General features: G+C 38.6%; 1 pseudogene; it reads left to right on the plus strand.

Annotated features, from left to right (window-relative positions):
• Positions 1–5,129: 5,129 nt before the first annotated feature.
• LOC113624792 (protein enabled homolog) lies at positions 5,130–7,450 on the plus strand (annotated as a pseudogene).
• Positions 7,451–13,759: the final 6,309 nt, after the last annotated feature.

The following is a 13,759-nucleotide window of genomic DNA, read 5'->3' on the forward strand; positions in this document are numbered from 1 at the left end:
TGGTAATCTCTTCAACTGAAATGGTGAAAAGGAAAGTTAAAAAAATGTCCCATCCTTTTCAGCCATTTATTGACAGCTTCTAAGAGCAATGGGAGCAGTAATTCTAGATCCCTGCTTTTGCATCCTGCAGATCAGAGTCAGTGAATCAAACAGGCTATGTAGTGGTTGAAGGGACCGAGTGCTGAGAATATACCCACCTCTTAGGGCTAAACTCTAAAGCTATTTGACTTAAAGCTGGAAGCTGGTCCATCAAAGGAAGTTAGAAGTACAAAACACAGGTCCTCTCTACACAGCTTCGGATCAGGCAATTAGCTTGAAAAGACTGGGAGAATTAATACATCATGAAAACTTTGTCAGCTGAAGCAAGACTCAGACAGCAGACTTTCCTGCCTCCTTTGCTTCTAGTCCTGGTCAACTAGTGGGCATAAATGTTCCTGATTTTATTCCAGGTTTCATCAGGGTCACATGCTTTAGGTTCACCAGAAATTGTGTGCCAGAGAGATGTTGCTTTATTCATTTTTCACCGGTGCGAAAACATTTTTGAGCTACTACTGAGTGTCAAGTACTCTGGTAGACAAGGGAAATTCATCAGTGTTCAAGACAAGCATGATATCTGCCCTCATGGAGCTTAAAGTCCAGAAATGAAGCCATTACACTCTCACAAACAATTATACAAATGGGTATTTACTAAGAACAGTATAATTTGACATGAACCTAAAGTACTGGGACCTATGTGTATGTATTACTGAAAGACCTGAACTATTCCTAGAAGTTTTGGGACGTTTCTATAAAAAAGGGACATTTATTTCACTTCAGGTCTGAAAGATGGATGAAGCCAGAAAAGGAAGGGACCAGAGTGGAAAGTAAAAGTGTTTGGCTCAAACAGTGACTTTGGAAGTAGGGGAGGTTACTTTCTCAGATTATTGCATCTAAATAAAAAATTTGGGAGGAAAAATATTATTTAGACAAAAACGCATTTTGGAAATCATTACCACTTGTAGTGGCACAGACATACACAAAGGAAAAGTATGTGAAATAACCAGAAAATGTTGAAATTGGAACAAGAAAATAAATATAAAATATTTTAATTATAAAATTAAAATATGGATAATATAAAATATCCAGTAGTCAAATAAGACTGTGCACTGATTGATATGAGCAACCTGATGGATTTTTGTGTTTTCCCACCAGTAAGTGGTGTGAACTAGTGGAAAGTGATTTTAACACAGAAATGTTTTGCTAAGACCAATGTAGGGAATTGAAAACATTTCTCAGAGATCCCTGGCTGCAGTATTATTAAACTATTTCTCTGTTGGCTGAGTAGATTATCACACCCTCCTGAGGGGGAGAGGGAAAATCGTGCCCAATATGTTACTAGCGATGCTCTAGGCAATCGTTCCCAACCCCTCCTTTCTCCTTATTGACAATATTCCATATGCCATTTTCAGCATTTTTCTCTGAAACACAATTAGGAATCAGCTGATGTAAGCACTGAAAATATAATTTAGAAGTATATGAAATCTAGCATAATAATAAATCCTTAATGTGTAAATTATGGAGAAAAGTGGCCAGTGTTTTCCATTTCACAGTTTAAATCCCCTTGACAAGTTTAGGAAATTCTTAAGTAGAATGACTGGACCAAACTATTTTCTTGTCACACAAAGCCACATGGTAGTCAGGGTGCTTCTGCTATCATTCAGGCTGTCTTTCTGAACTGTGGTTTGGGGCTGCACCAGTCTGCTGGGAACTGTGGACTGCTACTTCTCTGATAATGCTGCTGGCAAATGGTCAGAGAGGTCTGAGGGTATGTCGAGAAAGTTCTGGGGACCCTGAAAGGACATTGTGACCTAGGTCACATGAGTCAGACCATTTCAAAACTTTAGGAGCCTTTCCATAAATTTTTTTAATCCTGTGTACCCAAGTCCAATAAATGGAATAAAGAGTTTGAGATACTCAAAAGCAGCCACCAGACAAAAGACCAGGCTGAGTTTCCTTTTTAGAAACTTCAAAGCTTTGGCATTTAGAGGCAAGTGAAGAAGGGTGGGGAGCACTACTACAGTCTGGAAAAGGGAGAGTCTGGAGACCGGTGCTGACTACCAAGGGGAGCAAAATTGTAAGGTCATGGGGAAAAAGATCTGGAAGTTACTTAGAAGTAACTGAACTAAAGCCAATACCTTTTAGCAAATGGCCTTGGGTGCCCCCTGGTAACACATTTACAAGGGATAGCCCCTCTGCTCTAGGCTAATACACTTAAATCCACAGAGATTGCCAGTGATTCAGATTTCATAAGGGATACCTCCCCCTGCTTTTTTTTTTTTCCTCTTTAATTCTACAACGATTTAAAACAGGAAATTGGGTAGTCTTTGCAAACCACTTTCATCCAAATAAGCTTAGTTTAAAAGTTTTAAATAAATAGTCCCTACAGGTTACAACATTGGATAGATTCTTGAAGTTTCCAGGTCCATTAAAAACTAAATTCAATGTGAGTGACATGACTGAATCAGACACAGGGACACCATGTTAGAAATCTAGACCCAATCAATCTATAAAAGTAGTAGCAGTAAAAATAACACCTTCCATTTATGTAATAGGTTTTCACAGAACTTTCACATTTACCTCAGTCGTTCACAACAACTACTGAGGTAAGTGGAATAAGAGTTATTACCCACATTTTATGAATGAGGAAACTGAGACTCAGACTGAGGTGCCCAGAAAATGTTGAAGGCTAATGCCAGGACTAGAAGACAAGCTGCCAAATTCCAAGTTTATTCATTTTCCCATTACTCAATGCTGCCTCTTTCTCCATCTTACAGGAGTCATACAGGCTTATTTTTAATTTGAAAGGAAAAGGGGAAGATAAATATTTGAGAAATGGAAAAAGAAAAAATAAAAGCAAAAGCTAGTGTGAACCATTATATAATGAGTTAGTGCTTGGCTCACCAATATGTAAAGTATCTAATGCTTGGGACTGATCGAATGGTAGGAACCTGGCAAAGACTGATACAATTAACACTTTATGATACGCAATGTACAGCCCAAGAGACTGCAGTAATTCATTTTTTGTTAACAATAGCCATATATATTCTGATACCCAAAAGCTATATTAGTGTGAGAAGGCTTTCCATATCCTCCAACCATAAAATATAGTTCCCACTTCTTGTTTTAGTTTCAAAACACAAGATACAAAACTGGTGCTTTTCATATTATTTTTTATTAACTAATTTTTTTTCTAGAGGACTAAAATATCTTGATGAATTAATACATTCAATGCACATAACTTATTTTTTTAAATATTTTAAAAATGGGCTTGACAGTTATTAGTTAACTAAAATAGGACAAAATATCAATAATAAAAAAGAAATCCTGGGGAGTCTTTCAAGATCATGGAGTGGAAGGACCTTGAGCTTACCTCCTTTCATGAACACACCAAAATCACAACTAACATCTGAACAACCACCAATAAAAAAGACTGGAACCTACAGAAAAAGATCTTCTACATCTAAAGGCATAAAGAAGAAAGCACAACGAGATGGTGGGACGGGTGCACTCAAAATATAATCAAATCCTTACCCACCCACTCCTGTGGGTGACCTTGCAGAGGCTCTCCTATAGGAGTGAGATTTCTGAGGCCCACATCAGTCTTCCCAGCCTGGGGGTCTGGCATTGGGAAGAGGTGCCACCCCCCAGATCATTTGGATTTGAAGGCCAGTGGGGCTTAATTGCAGGAGCTCCACAGGAATGGGGGAAGCAGAGACTTTACCCTTAAAGGGATTGCACAAAATCTCACGTGAACTGGGACCAAGGGCAAAAGCAGTAAATTCATAGGAGTCTGGGCCAGACCTACCTGCTGGTCTTGGAGGGTCTCCTGGGGAGGTGGGGTTGGCTGTGGCTCATGCTGGGGCCATAAAAGCTGGTGGAAGATATACTGGGGATTATTCATCTGCATGAACTCTCCTTGAGGCAGACATCTCGCTTGGGTCATTAGCACAAAGACCTGGCCCCACCCAACAGTCTGTAGACTTCAGTGTCCGGTGCCTCAGGCCAAACAACTAACCAGGTGGGAACACAGCCCCACTCATTAGCAGACAGGTTGCCTAAAGGCTTCATGATCACACAGCCCTGCCTACCAGAGGGCCAGGACCCAGCTCCACCCACCAGTGGGCAGGCATCAGCCCTTCTTGCCAGGAAGCCTACACAAGCTTCTAGACCAGCCTCACCCACCAGGCAGCAGAAATCAGAAGGAAGAAACCTACAATCCAGCAGCCTGTAGTCTGCAAACACAGGCCAGACACTACCCTGGGACCGCTGGCCCCTGGCCCTTGAGTGAGTGCACTGCTAGGACCCATAGGATGTCTCCTACAGAAGGCTACTCCTCCAAAGTTGAGAAATGTAATTAACCCCAAATGAGGTGGCAGAGGAATGTGTTTCAGATGAAGGAACAAGATAAAACTCCAGAAGAACCAAGTGATGTGGAGGTAGGCAATCTACCTGAGAAAGAGTTCAGAGTAAGGATGGTAAAGGTGATCCAAGGACTCGGGAGAAAAATGGATAAGTTAGAAGGATCTTTTCACAGAGTTAGAAAATATAAAGAACAACCAAACAGAGTTGAACAATACAATAACTGAAGTGAAAAACACACTGGAAGGAATCAATAGTAGAGTAAATGAAGCAGAATGGATCAGTGAGCTGGAAGACAGAGTAAGAGAAATCACTACTGTGGAGCAGAAAAAAGAAAAAAGAATGAAAAGAAATGAGGACAGTGTAAGAGACCTCTGGAACAACAACATTCACATTATAGGGGTCCCAGAAGGAGAAGAGAGAGAGAGAAATGGCCTGAGAACATATTTGAAGAGATAATAGCTGAAAACTTCCCCAACCTGGGAAAGGAAACAATCGTCCAAGTCCAGGAAGCATGGAGAGTTCCATACAGGATAAACCCACAGAGGAATACACCATGACACATTGTAATCAAAATGACAAAAATTAAAGATAAAGAGAAAATATTAAAAGCAGCAAGAGAAAAGCAACAAATAACATACAAGGGAACTCCCATAAGGTTATCAGCTGATTTTTCAGCAGAAACTCTGAAGACCGGAAGGGAGTGGCATGATACATTTAAAATAATAAGTGAACAGAGTATCTGTCAGGCAAGAACTGCTTTGATGGTCTATGACGATGCCAATAAAAAGTGGGTGCCAGCTGGTGGTTCAACCGGGTTCAGCAGAGTTCATATATATCATCATACAGGAAACAACACATTCAGAGGGGTGGGCAGGAAGATTCAGGACCATCAGGTAGTGATAAATTGTGCCATTCCTAAAGCGTTGAAGTACAATCAAGCTACACAGACCTTCCACCAATGGCGGGATGCTAGACAGGTGTATGGTCTCAACTTTGGCAGCAAAGACGATGCCAATGTCTTCACAAGTGCCATGATGCATGCCTTAGAAGTGTTGAATTCACAGGAAACAGGGCCAACATTGCCTAGACAAAATTCACAACTACCTGCCCAAGTTCAGAATGGCCCATCACAAGAAGAATCGGAAATTCAAAGAAGGCAACAACAAGAACATCAACAACAAAAGGAGCTGGAGCGGGAAAGGCTGAAGAGAGAAAGAATGGAAAGGGAGAGATTGGAGAGGGAGAGGTTAGAAAGGGAAGGTCTGAAGAGGGAGCGACTAGAACAGGAGCAGCTGGAGAGAGAGAGACAAGAAAGGGAACATCAGAATCGCCTGGAGCGGGAGAGATAAGAGCGGGAGAGGCTGGACTGGGAAAGGCAAGAAAGAGAGCGGCAAGAGCAGCTAGAAAGGGAGCAACTGGAATGCAAGCGAGAGCGAAGAATGTCAAATGCCGCTCCATCCTCCAACAGCTCCCTGTATCGTGCTCCACCTCCTGAGTGTGCCAGTTGCCAGCCTCCTTCAGCACCTCCTCCATCATATGCTAAAGTCATCTCAACTCCAGTGTCAGAGGCCACTCCTGATTACGCTGTAGTGACCGCTTTGCCACCTACTTCTACACCCCCTACACCACCACTTCGACACTCCAAGACACGTTTTGCAACATCTCTAGGTTCAGCCTTCCACCCTGTTCTTCCCCATTATGCTACAGTTCCTCGTCCTCTGAACAAAAACTCTCGACCTTCTGCTCTTGTGAACACACCCTCTCTTCAACCTCCAGCTACGAAGCCCTGTGCCTGGTCTACTTCCAATTTCTCGCCCCTCCCTCCATCTCCTCTCCCCCCCACGCAGAGCTACTGGTCCAAGGCCTGTCCTCCCCAGTTGTGTTTCTTATCCTGTGCCCCAGATGCCTCCATCATCAGCGGCACCCAGCGGGCTGCTCGACTCTGTCACACATCCAGTGTCTCTACCAGCCCACCACCGCCTTCCCTCGCACCACTCTCACACTGTGGATGAGAGCTTCTCCTCCTCCAAGCACGCCTATTGCCTCAACTCCCTCATCCAAGCCTAGTGTTCTCCCTTCTCCCTCTGCAGCTGCCCCTGCCTCTGTGGAGACTCCTCTAAACTCTGTGCTGGGAGCCTCTTCTTCTGAGCCAGGCTTGCAGGCAGTCTCTCAGCTGGCCGAGACTCCAGCCCAACAGGGCATTGTCTTGGGACCACCTGAACCTCCACTCCCTCCTGCACTCCCACCAGGTCGTGCCCAGGCATCAGCAGCGCTCCCTCCTCCCCCAAGGCCTCCTCCACTCTGTCCACTTCTGTCCTCAGGGCCCCCGCCTCTGCTTCCTCCAGCGCCTCTTCCTAATCAAGTATCCCCTTCTCCCTCATCACCTCCTGCTGCTCCCCTCCCTGCATCTGGATTTTTTTGGGGATCCATGTCTGTAGACAATCGCCCTTCAACTGGACTTGCAGCTGCAATTGCTGGAGCAAAACTTAGGAAAGTGTCACGGTTGGAGGATGCCTCTTTCCCAAGTGGAGGGAACACCACTGGTGTGAATTCGGCCTCATCTAAAACAGATAGGGGTCGTGGAAATGGACCCCTTCCTTTAGTGGTTTAATGGAAGGAATGAGTACCCTGCTGGCCAGGAGGAGAAGAATTGCTGTAAAGGGATCAACAATAGAAACCTAACAGAAAGAGGACAAAATGAAAATTCAGAGCCTGTAACTTCTAAGGCTTCTTCAACAAGTACACCTGAACCGACAAGAAAACCTTGGGAGAGAACAAATACAATGAATGGCAGCAAGTCTGTTGTTCCAGATGGGATTCTCCAAGGAAAAATCAGATTGTTTTTGACAACAGATCCTATGATTCATTACACAGACCAAAATCTGTGCCCTTGTCACAGCCCAGTGCCAATGGAGTCCAGATGGAGGGACTAGACTATGACAGGCTGAAGCAGGACATTTTAGATGAAATGAGAAAAGAATTAACTAAGTTAAAAGAAGAGCTCATTGATGCAATCAGGCAGGAACTGAGCAAGTCAAATACTGCATAGACAAGAATGCAGAGAAGAATCTGGAGAAGGAAAAAAAAAAAACCTACAAAGAACAGCTGTGTTAACAACAACAAAACCCCTACATTTTGTGAGCTGTAAGAAAAAAATGGAGATAAACAGTCAGAAGGAGGGGAAAACAAACATACTTTGAAAGCCTTCAGACATTACTACTCTGGCAATAAGCTATTTCCCTCCCAGTTTGCTGCTTTTTTCTGACCTTTACAATAGGATGGAAGAGAGTTGTATAGGAGTTCCTGTATCAGCTATGCAGAAAATACTAAATCCGTCTGGCAAGATCACCGTGCATTGAAATATTTTCATGTCAAGAGAAATTCGCACATTTTCCTCAATCCATTGCTAAAATAAAAAGGAGAAAGGCTTGAGAAGTTTTTTTCAGAGAATGGTGATGAGGAATTTAGCAAGTTATGTTATTGTACTGTAAATGTTTCTCTCAGGTTTGTCTTCCTATCATATTTGATATTCCATGAATAACTGAGTTCAGCCCTATGTAGCTTAAGATCATAAAATGTGGAACAAATGGAATTGTATGTGCTTTCAAGGGTGATATTTATAAGAAAGTGTCCTAAAAATGATTTGGGAGGAATTTTGGAATGATAGGAAGTCTCTCAAGTTTAGCCTTCATGCAATTTTGTAGACTCAAACATAAAATTCGTCCAGAATTTAAAAAAAAAAAAAAAGAAAAAAAGAAATTGTGGATCACTTTGTCCCCAAAATAATGAAAAATATTCTGGGGAGAATTAACTATTTGAATTAGAATTCTAGTGATTATATATTAATACAAGAATGCAATTTGCTCTGTGGCTACCTAAAGAAAATCCTTTAAATTAGTTACCCTTGCATCTTTAATAGTCTAATCATCAAAGAACAGGTACATTTATCAAATTGCAATCTGACTTAAAATTCTATACTTTCTCATTTGCTGTATGGACAAAAAAAATGTCATCTTAAGGCTAAAGAATAGTCAAGTATTAATGCATTAAGGTGAATTAGGTACACCTGTAAGAAGAAACCTAAAGCAGTTAAGCTAGAAACACCAAGGGCCCTGGCCCTGCACTTACAGGAATCCAACCACAGGTATTTCAGCCCACTTCTCTGACATTGGATGGAATATCAATAAGCCCAAAAAGAAACTGAAAACTTAAAAAGAATTTTACAGAAGGATGTTTTTCTAATACTGTAGAGGACACAGAGAGGTCATTTATTATTTAAACAAGGACATTTCCGTTATCAAACAGGAAATCACATAACTTCTTGAAATGTAAGTCAAACTTGCAAAATGAACAACTTTATATTTTCCTACAAAAAGCAAGAAGTCTGCTAAAACAGCTCTTTAAATATCTTAAGACTATATTAATGTCTTAGATGCAGAGAATAAGAGTACTTAGGTGGTATGGAGCCATAAGTGCTGGAACAATAAGGGCAGTATTCCACACCATGAAATTTTGTATTTTATCTTCAATTTTAAAAATAAATCCATTTTATCAAAATGAAGCAACTTATGGAAAATACATAAAATCAAAGTGTATACATTGATGAATTGTCACAAAAAGAACAGATCATGTAACCAACAAAGTCAAGAAATGAAACATCACCAGCATATTAGAAATACCCTCTGGGCATCACCCACCTTATCACTCTATCCTACCTCTCCACAGGTAACCACTATTCTGCTTTCTAATATCAATAATTATTTTTGCCTCTTTTTGAATTTTATATGAAAGGAATCATACCATTTGGATCATTTCGGGTTCAGTCTTTCATTCAGGTTTTTGATTTGAGATTCATGTTGTTGCATGTAGCATGTTATGCCTTCTACTATTGAGGACTGTTTAGATTATGTTCTAGTTTGGGTATTATGAATCATTCTGTGAAAATTCTTGTACTTAAAAAAACGTTTTGGCACATTACTGCTTGCTATATTCCTTGAAGAGAAAGTTTTGGATCATGGCATATGCGCATGTTCAGATACTGTCAAACAGTTTTCCAAAGTTATCATACCAGTTTATACTCTCATCAGCATTCCAGTTGACTTCTGTCCTTCTCACCATCTACAGCTGTCATTTTTAAAATTTTATCATTTTAATTTACATTTTTCTGGTGACTATGTTGAGCAATTTTTCACATATTTATTCAGCTATTTGAAAATCCTTTCTTGTGAACTGCCTGTGCAAGGCTTTTCCCCCACTTTACTAAATTCAACTTGTCTTTGCTTTCTATCTCTTATGAGGATTCTTTAATTTCTCTTGAGACTCCTTTGACCCAGGGGTTATTTAGAAGTACTGTATGTTGTTTAATTTCCAAATATTTAGGATTTTTTTCAGCTATTTTTTGGTTATTTATTTCTAGTTTAATTGCATTGTGGTCAGAGAACATAATTTGTATGATTTCTAGTGTTCTAAAAGTGTTAAGGTGCGTTTTATGGTCTATATGAATGTTCCATATGAGCTTGAGAAGAATGTGTCCTTCTATTATTGGATGGAGTATTCTATAAATATGAAGGAGTAGTCTATAAATGGTGAGGTGTGAGTGGAACATTCTGTAATCTTCTAATTAAATCTTAATCTTTTTCGTGGACCTGTGTCTCAGGGCCATGATGTTCACAAATTCTATCTCCAGTGAACAATTTTTTTCTCCCTATTCCCCAACTCCCTTCTCTGGCTGCAGCACTCTCAATCTATTTCCTCTAAACCCTAACACCTGTGACTACATTTTGTTGCTCCCCCTCCCCTTTGGAGAAGCAGGAGTGCTAGGGGGAGATAGATTGGAAGGAATTCCCTTCCCCCAGATAGGATAAGGCTTAGAAAAATACTTTTCCCTTTAGCATAGACTTTTGTTATGGAGAAGACTCTAAGAGTAGTTCAAAATGATTACTCTTTCCCTCTCTCTTCCAGAACCAAGAGGGAATTTTTTTTCCCCCAGGTGTTCACGATGAGAACCTGGCGGGTTTCCTGGAGGTAAAGCCTACTAAAGGGTGGAGGTCCCCAGGAGTTTCTGGCTTTCATGCTAGTCCACTTTCAACCTCCAGCGATTCACCAAATTTACCATTAAGCACTCTTACCAATGTATGGCTCCTGTGGCTGCTACTCCAGGTAATCAGATCTTGACCTTGACTTTCTGGATTTGCCTGTCCCTCCAGATTGTGATGGTGGTTTTTCCTGAAACCTCAGTTCTCTGATGGGTCAAACAAAAGTTGTTGATTGTCTCATTGTCCGGCTTTTTCTAGTAAGGATGATAGTGATAATTTACAAGCTCTTTACAGGTCAGAGTTGAAACTGGAAGTCCAATGTGTGTTCAGGGATTCTTTATATATTCTGTTTCCTTGGTTTATTTTGTATATAAAAAATATTTTCTTTCACTGTGGCTATGCATTTCATCTTTTAATGGTGTTTGGGGTGAAGAGAAGTTTCTAATTTTAATGTCATACAATTAATAAAAAGTTTCCCTTGGTAGTATTTTTGTACCCTAATAAGGCTATTATAAAGATATTCTCCTATGATTTCAACCACCAACTATATTGTTTGATATTTTATATTTAGATCTATAGTTCCCCTGTGCATAAAATAAGGATCAAGATTAATTTTTTTCCATAGGATATAGAGTTGACTTTGCACCTTCATTGAAAACACAATGCTTTTCCTACTGCTCTGGTCTTAAATCAAATGTCCATTTAAGTGTAGATCTCCTTCTGAACTCTATAATCTGTTATGTTGGTTTATTTGTCTGTGTTTGTCTATCACATAATGCTAAAATACTCCTATAATAAAGGTAGTTAACTATTTAACTACTTTATAATGTGTTGATATTCAGTAGTATTAGCCCCCAACATTTGTTCTTCTCCTTTAAGTTTGTCTAGAGCAAGACTAGGCCAAGGTTTTCTGGAAAGGGACAGACAGTAAACATTTCCCACTTTGGGGGCCACATAGTATCTCTCAACTCTGCTGTTGTAACTCAAAAGCAGCCATAGACAATATGTAAAAGGATGGGTGTGGCTGTGTTCCAATAAAAATTTATTTATAAACTAGGCAGTAGACCCAAATTTGGCCCACAGGCTATAGTCTGTAGAATCCTGGCCTAGATCTTTTCAGTCCTGTTGGGATTTTAAATGGGATTGAAATGAAGTCATAAATAAATTTAAGGAGACAATATATCCTTATATTATTGAGTATCCTGATTCATGAATATGGGAATGTTCTCCATTTATCTAGGTCTTCTTTAATTTGTCTCAATAGTGTTTATGGTTTTTTGTGTAGAAATTTTGCACATCTTTTACTGGATTTTTGCTAGGTATTTGAATAGGTGTAAATAATTTTCTGTAACTATTGAGATGATTGTATCGTTTTTCTTTTAAACTGTTGAATTACAGTGATTAACTTTCAAAAGTTAAATCAATCTTTTATTTCTATAATAACCCCCCCCCAGCATAATGTATTATTTTTCTAATATAACACTGTATTTTGTTTGCTATTATTTTGTTTAGATTTTTCATGTATGTTCAAAATAGAGGTTGGCCTTAATTTTCTCTTTTTGGAGTGCTTTTATAAGTTTTGATATCAAGATTATACTAGCCTTATAAAAAGGGTTGAGAAACATTTTTTAAATGCATATATTTTTGGAAGAGTTTGTATAAGATGAGTGCTATTTTTTCCTTCTTTAAGAAAGGATTTACCAGTAGGGTTTGGAAATTTCTTTGGGGAAAATTTTTTTTATTATAGATTTAACTTCTTTAATAATTATAAAGCTGTACAAATTTTCTATTTCTTCTTATATTCCTTTTCATAAGTTATTTCTCAGCTTTTATTCTTTTCTAGTATATGCACTTGAGGCAAAACTTTTTCCTCTAAGTAGAGTTAGCTGCCTTCTACAAGTTATAATATATCATATTTTCATAAGCACTCAGTTCGAAGTATTTTCTAATTTTCTTTGTAATTGGGCCCATTGGTTATTAAGAATTGTATTGTTTAATTTCCAAATATTTCTGAATCTGTTCATTTCTAATATTGAGTTTGTTCTAGATTAATCTAACAATGGTTAGAAGATATACTCTATAGGATATTAGGTCTTTAAAATTTGTTAAGACTTGCTTTTCAGAAAAAAATAATAGTCATTTTGGTAAATGTTTTATGTGCATTTGAAAATAATGATTATTTTGCAATTATGAAATGCAGCTTTCTGTATTTGTTATATTAAATCAAATTTATTAAATATTGCTCAAAATTTTATACATAAACTGACTTTTTTCAAGGATGTATGAGACAATCTGAGATATCAATCCATACATGTCAGAACAATAGGAAATAAATGAAAAAGAGACTTGTTGAAAGATTTGTACAGATGGGATTTCCATCACTACCTGACTATTGTTTCTCAGGAAAGCAAACAGAAGCCTAGAGGCAGATTTGATCTACTAACACTAGACGTACGGCAAATATGTTCTATGGTACAAATACAGCAGAAATTGATCCTATAAATGCTACATTGAAAAGGAAAATATACTTTGGCTTTCACACAAAGCACATAGTGAACATAACCAATCTCTCCCTTGCCACCAAATGGATTCTCTCAGAGGTAATGACTCAACTCAGGCAACTGGAGAAAGCAGAAATGTCTTTAAGCATAAAAATTTTGCTGTAATTGTCTTGCTAATATAGATATTAGACCTAAAGGATTTCAGTCAAGCAGTCAGAAATTTGATGTCCTGTTCTGACTTTCTTTGTAGCTTTAACAATAAAATTCATTTTGCTAATTGATTCTTAGAGATAAATGCCAGTTGCAACAAGTTTCATTCTTGTTAATGATTTATATTGTGAAAACTCCCAAGGGCTCTTAGAGAAGCAGAATACAAGATTTATATTTCGATTGAAAATTCATTATTATAATAGCCATGCCATGTTCTGTGTACTTTCTTAAGTTGAATTGTGTCCATGTGATACCAAATCACGTAAATGGGAAGAAAAAAATAAATTTAAGCATCCAGATTTAGGAACATGATAGACTTTTATTTTGTTGAATAAATTTTGTTATACAAAGTTGTATAAACTAAGACTGAGTTGTGTCCATTCACACATTTGTTCAGTGTAAATATATGGCCACAATTCTTAATCAAAATTGGGGAAAAGGATATATAACTACTTTTTTATTACAAACACTGTAATGAATTATTATAGACAATACCTTTGGAAAAGAATGCTATAAGAAGAAAAAATTACACAGAAATTTGGGAATATAAACTGACGTAGCCACTATAGAAAACAGTATGGAGTTTCCTCAGAAATTTAAAAATTGAATGAT

The sequence above is a fragment of the Aethalodelphis obliquidens genome, unplaced genomic scaffold, assembly GCF_003676395.1.
Source record: "Aethalodelphis obliquidens isolate GAN/ISIS:26980383/991018 unplaced genomic scaffold, ASM367639v1 scaffold2, whole genome shotgun sequence".
In the NCBI taxonomy this organism is placed as follows: domain Eukaryota; kingdom Metazoa; phylum Chordata; class Mammalia; order Artiodactyla; family Delphinidae; genus Aethalodelphis; species Aethalodelphis obliquidens.